Here is a 7,159-nt window from a genome sequence, read left to right on the forward strand (position 1 = left end):
CAAACAGGAAGTTTTCTTGGCCCCTCTAGCTACTGGTGCCTTCATGCGCAGTTGCTTTCTGTTTATGAAGTATGTGGCATCCATATATCAGTTTATGTACATCCTGTCTTCCCCATTAAAATGTGGGCAGGGAATTGTATTTGCTTTTTCTTTGTAATCTCTGGCTTAGCACAATGTCTGGCATAAAGTAAGTACTTTATAAGTGATTGATTAATTGACCTCAAGCAAGTCAGGAGACCTGCATGGACTTCTGATCTTTGGTCCCAGTTCTAACATCCAATGAATCTATAAAAAAGTTGGCTCTTCTCCTAGAACAATCTTCATCCTCATAATCCTGCCCCTTTAAGCTCTTCACCATCCCCACCTCCTAGGAGCCTCAGAACAAGATCTGCTTAGCTACCCTTTCTCTCCAAGAATCTCACAACTCTGGCCCTCCCCCACAAGATTCTTTGCTCTAAGTCTGCTCCCCCTTCCCCCTTCATTCTTTTGAGTCATCTCAAATTAACAATTAAAAAGGAAACATACCTACTAAAGCTGGCCCGAGCTTTCTTGAGTCTGTGCCAAGACTGGATTCCTTAAGCTTTCTCCCTCTTCCCCCAGCTCTTATCCCCTCTGGCCCCAGGGCTTTCAATTACATAATAAATAGTTGACATCTAATGATTAATCCTCAAGTATATTTTAAAAGAAGCCTCCTCCCCCTTTTACAGGGGTCATTTTCCTGATCTCCTAAACACCTAACCACAACCCTTATTCATTTAAAGATGGGTGAGGTTGGGGAAGGGGATTTGGCATCCAGGGGACTTAAGTTGAAATTCCAGCTGTGCCACTTATATGCCTTGAGGAAGTCGAAGAACTTCCCTGTTTTGGCCTTCCTCCGTTTTGTCCTTTCTAAAATGAAGGAGTTAAACCGGATCCCTTCCAACTCTGAATCTATAATTTATGAAATGGCATCCTTTGATTTACCCTGCCCTTCCTTTCAGAATTTTAAGGAGAAGCCAAAAGGCTCAATCCAATTCAATGAGCATTTATTAAATCACCTACTATGTGCTATATAGACAGTCACTGTTTTCGAGGAGCTTACAGCCTTCTTTTGGGGTGAGGGTGGGTGGGAAGAGTATGTGTACGGATCATAGGATCATATATTTAGAGCTTAAAGGGACATCAGAGGTCTTCTATCTAGTCCACTTACCTCATTTTATAGATGAAGAACCTACAAATCCTCAGGTTAAGTGACTTGTCCAGGGTCACACAGGTAGTAAATGGCACAAGTAGGTTTTGAACCAAGACTATACAATGCCAACCCCAGCACTCCCTCCCCAATTGTATCATGCTACCCCACACACACACTCACACACACATACAAGATAGACAAAGTCATTTCTCAGGATGGGATGTGCTAACAAGTGAAAGTTTGTTTCAGGAAAGGCATCAGGGAGTTCGTGCAGATGCAGCATTGTAATTTGGGGACCTAAGAGAAGTGGCCAGGGCAGTGATCTTAGCAGTTAGGAGCCTCTGTACTATTTGGCCATTCAACCCCTGTGATCATGTCAGTGACTTCATCTTTGGATACTCAGCCTGACTTCCTGGGGACCCAATAGGGTATTCAGACAGGATTTGAAAGCTACCATTTTAGAAATTCTTTCAGCCTTGATAGAATTCAGAATTCAAACCTTTTTTAATGTTAAAAAAATTGTTTTTACATGTAATGGGGAAAAAAGTATTATTTAAGAAAAATAACAAAGGACAAGCCTGGCCCAAGGAAGAGATAGAGGAAGACATGTCCCCCAGCTCCTTTGGAGAGATGGAGGATATAGTCCATAGGTATGAATATGGAATATATTGACTGATTTTTTTTCAATTTATTGATTGATTTTGCTCCCCCCCCCCCACCTTTATCTTCTTTTCTAAAAAATTCCTTGTTGTATGGAATGGTTCTCTGGGAGGATAAAGGAGCAGGATATAAGGGGAATTTTAAGCTATGCAAAAACAAAAGATATCAACAAAATGTATTTTAAAAGAAAAGAAATTCTTTCAACCAGGTTGCTTTTTTTGAGAAGTCAAAGCTGTTTAAGTCAAACCAGGCTGCCCACCTCTTTCACAACTTCTCCCCCAATAGATGACTTCCTTCTTTCAACTTCCTCAACTGTCACAAAGTGGAAAGCAGAGTCATCTCCATATTTTAGATATAAGGGGCCTATTTTTCAGGTAACTTTCCTAAGCAGATTGTATTTAGGAACATATCTCAAGGATATGTTATATTTCTTGGATAATGAGATTTTAGATCTGAGGGATTTTTTTCTGATCATGCAGTCTGACCCATCAGATGCTTTAAATGTTTTATTGAGGCCTTTTGTTTTTTATACCAAAGACATCTTTTGCTATGTCTCCTCTCCCTTCATTCCCCACCCCACCCCTTCCCTTATCACAAAATTAACTAGTGGATCTCCAACATTTGTCATCCATAATCCTTCCATCCATCTACCAAGAAGAAGGAAGCCATTTTCATCATAGGTCCCCTGGAGCCAACATTTGTCATTGCCTTTAATCTGAATTCAGCTGCCTTTTAATGTTGTTTTCCATTTATGTTTGTGGTCATTCTCTTGTTCTATTTCTACTTCCTTTGCATCAGTTCGTACACACATCTTCCCATGTTTCTCTGAATTCCTCATGTTTATTGAGATGATCATAAAGTGACTTAGATTTAGAGCATGAACTTTAGAGATCTAACCCCCTCATTTTATAGAGGAGGAGAGTGAGGCGCCCAGAAATTCAGTGACTTGTCTAAGAATTCCCAGGTGGTAAGTGACAGATTTAGGATTTGAACCCAAGTATTCTGACTCCAAATCCAGGATACTTTCCACTAATATTCTAAGAATTTAATATGCCACAATTTGTTCAGCCATTTCCCAACCAATGGAGGTCTCATTTCCAGTTTTTTGCTATCAGAAAAGTTCTGCTATGAATTCTTTGCTATGTATAGGATCTGACAGTGTTTAACTTCTTCAAGATTATGTGGGTTCTAAGAGGCAGGGTCTGAACCAAGCTCTCTAACTGTAGATTTGGTGGTCTTTCCAGGATACCATAGCTGTCTCTAACAGCTGATCCTGTTAGTTGGATGAACAGTTCTAGGAAGGCTCATCTTTGTTCTATCCAAGCAAATGCCTCCTACCCAGGGAAATGGGGTACTTGCCTAGGGCCCTTTGAGTAACCCAAACTCTCACTAAACTTTCAGCAATGACCAGAGAGGGATGAAGGATGGGAGCCCAAGGATGTAGCAACACTTCCCCAAGAAGGGCTTGGTCTATTTGAAGGCAAACTGTCATCTCCTGTAGCTATACTCAGTGCTTACTGTCAAAACCTCTTTGGTAACTAGGAAAATCTGGTAGATGTCATTTATGGATATTTTATCTTAAGAACATGCGTACTCCCTCTCCCCTGGTGATTACTTCTCAGAAGTCCAGAATCTGAGTCTGAAGACACGAAACCAAAGGTCTTTACATTCAGCCCCTACCTGTATCCTAAAGACATCATACAAGTGGGAGGAAGACCCGTATACACAAAAATATTTATAGCAGCTCTTTTTGTGGTGGCAAAGAATTGGAACTCATAGGGATGCCCATCAATTAGGGAATGACTGAACAAATTGTGGTATATGAATGTAATGAAATACTATTGTGCTGTAAGAAATGAGGAGCAGACCGACTTCATAATATCCTGGAGATACTGAGTGAGGAGAGCAGAACCAGGAAATCTTTGTACACATTTACAGATACATCGTATCTGTGACAACTAACTTTGGATAGACTGGATTCCTCTCAGCAATGCAAGATTGTAAGACAACTCCAAAAGACTCATAATGAAAAGGGATATCCATATCCAGAGAAAAGAACTACGGAGTCTGAATGCAGATTGAAGCAAACTATTTGCTCTCTCTCTTTTGTGTTTTGTTTTGCTTTGTTCCTTCTTTCTTGTTGTTCACGTCATTGATTATAATTCTTCTTTACAACCAGACTAATGCTTAATGCGAGGGTATTTGTAGAACCTATATCGGATTTCTTGCTGCCATGGGGAGGGGAGGAAGGCAGGAAGAGAAGAAAGGGGAGAAAATTTGGAACTCAGGGGATTGTGGAACTGAATGTTGTAAACTAAAAGTAGATAAACAAATTTAATAAAATAAAATAAAAATTCAGCCCATACCTAAAAAGGAATGCCCTCTCCCACAATACCCCTGATGAGTGGTCATCCAGCCTCTCTTTGAAGAGCTCCAGTGATGGGGTAACTCACAAAGCCTATTTGGCCTTTAGATAGTGGTCATTGTAAGGAAACTTGTTCTCACTTGTGCTGAAATCAGCTTCTCTGTTATTCCTAAGCATTGCTTTTAATTTTGCCCTAGTGCCAAATAGAACAAATCCAAACCCTCTTCCCTGTGACAGTTTTCCATATATTTGGAATACAGTTATCATGTCTCCTCGCAGTCAACTAGGGTGAGTACAAAGAATGGAATTGATTTCAATCATCTTCTAGAGGGATCTGATCTGGACCTGAAGTTTCATTTGCATAGGAAAGTCCCTTTTGTGGAAGAAATCTCTCTCTAGCAAAGCAAATTCTCTGCAATTTATATTTGAGAGTTGCCAGGGAGCACAGAGAAATTATATGATTTGCCCAAGGTCACACAGCCTCTAAGTATCAGAAGTAAAATTGAATACAAGTCTTCCTGGTGTCAAGGACCAAGTCTTATCCATTACACCAGGGTCCTCAAAGGCTGCATTTGGCCAGCAAAATTCCTCCGTACAACTGAACCAGATTAAAATGTAATTGATAAAATAAACCAAAATTCAATAAAACATAGATGATGTTACTGTGTAGTTTTCTAAGTCAATATGTGCCCACAAGGATCATTTTCTATTTGAGTTTGATACTAAGGGACTATATCATCCTGATTCTCTAATATACAATGTAAAGTTTAATTAGGACTGTGCATACTCTTTGACTTTGTAGTACCATTGCTAGGTCTATAACCCATTGAGAGCAAAGAGAAAAGAAAGGTCCTATATGTACCAAAAATATTTATAGCAGTTCTTTTTGTCATAGCATCCAAGAACTAAAAACTACGGGAATACCATCAATTGAGGAAATGCTCAACAAATTATAGAATATAAATGTAATGCTATTGTTTTGTGTACAAAATGATGAAAGTTTGAGAGAAATCTGATAAGACTTACAAACAGAACAATTTATACAGTAACATTGTAGAAAATGAATGATTTTTGAAGCCTAAGAACTCTGATCAACACAATGATTAAGCATGATTCCAGAGGAACAATAATAAAAATGCTACCCACCTCCTAACAAAGAAGGGATGAGCCAATATGAAGAGTGTGACATACAGTTTTTGGACATGGCCAACGTGGCAATTTGTTTTATTTGACCATATTTATTTGTTACAAGGTGGATTTTTTTTAATCAGTGGGGGAGAAGGAAGGTAGGAAAAAAAATAAAATTTAATTAGAAAGGCAAAACTCCTGAGAAAAATCACAGTGAGACATGTCCAGACCAAGTTTAAATTACTTCTGCATTACCTGCCCTGGTACTTCCCTCCCTCCCATCATGGGTAATGTGAAATTGGAGTGTATATAAGGGTTCAAGTTAGTGCAGTAGCCTGGGATCACTAAAGTTATCAGTGCTTATTTCTGAACATCCCTGTATCTTGCCATGACCCCCTTTTGCCCAAGAGGCTGTAGTTAACCCATCTGCCCAAGCCAGAGTTCTGACAGACAGAATTTCAGAGCTACAAAAACCCTAAAGATTTTCTAGTCTAGTCCAACCCCTTGATTGGACAGATGACTGAATTGAAACTGACAGAGGTGTAATGACTTGCCCCAAAGTCCCATATGTAAGAAGCAGCAGAGCTGGAGCTTGAAATTGGGCCACCTGGCTCCAAGATCAAGGCTTTGGAATCATACCCTTTCAATCAGCCTACAATCATCTGTTGTAGGGATGATGAGAGAGGCCAAGATGGGTTGTTTTGTTTTTCTAATTTTAGAGAAGGCAAGGTGGTATACTGAAGGAAGCAATGGACTCAAATTTAGAAGAATCTGATCATGGTTCTGACCTGGTTCTTACACAAAATGGATCAGGTTCATCTTTAGAATGGTAGGATTCTGAGGAGGCTACTGCTGCCCCATCCCTTTCCACTATAAGATTAATGGGATATAAGATCTTCCCACCCATTAATAGGCCTTACATGTAGCCTTGGGTCAGAGCCAATTTGGCTCTGGGCCACAGGGATGCCCACACCTTTCCGATTAAGTGCTGATTTCCAAACTTCTCTGCACTAAGCCAATCAAGTACAATATATATTGTATTTCTTGGAGGGAAAGGTGTGGGCAGAGAGAGACACAGGGGCTGAGAAAGGAGGGAAAGGAAGAACTTGCCTAGGGGAACTTGCTTGTGGGGAGGCTTGACAGAGAGAATGCTTGGGATGTCTGTGCAAGTTTTAGAAAGCAAGTTTTAGCAAGGTACTCCAGAGGGACTGTTGATGAGTACCTTGCTAAAACTTGCTTTCTGGTATCCTAATAGCAATGTCCCAAATAAATACTTTGGTTTTGTCTCGGAAGAGGAGAGTTTATTATATTTTGTGAACAATCCCTGGGAATACATATGCTTATCCATAGCAGCTGGTGTTACATCCACAAAGGTGCAATTATACAAGAAAATAATAGTTCACTGTTCTATAATATGGTAAGGTTCACAATAACCTTGAGACACGGGTCATTCTTTTCATTATTCTCATTTTATAGATGAAATATATAGAAACAGTTTCAGAGAAGGGAGCTGACTAGTTCACTGAATCACATGGCTACTAACTTCTAATTCAAAGACTAGTGTCTATCACTATAGCCTACAGCCAAGGTACCTGGCTGTAGTCTTATGTCCTTATGTCCTCTGTAGTTGTCTAGTTAGGTCTTATGAAACCATGGGCAGATGTTATATAGAGAGCAATGGCTCCGTTAATCTGTGTCCACTGTCCTTTGCTAGTGCTGCTGGTCTGGGGGTTTCTGGGGACCTGCCTAACTTGTTTGAGGAGGAGGGGATCGTCCAGCTCTACCTGGAGCTGCCGTAGGCCAGCTTCCCATTATGATTCAGAAACTCTAGAGAG

Source organism: Petaurus breviceps, unplaced genomic scaffold, assembly GCF_028583685.1.
Source record: "Petaurus breviceps papuanus isolate PSGF00001 unplaced genomic scaffold, PetGlider_PUasm1.0 227, whole genome shotgun sequence".
Taxonomy (NCBI): domain Eukaryota; kingdom Metazoa; phylum Chordata; class Mammalia; order Diprotodontia; family Petauridae; genus Petaurus; species Petaurus breviceps.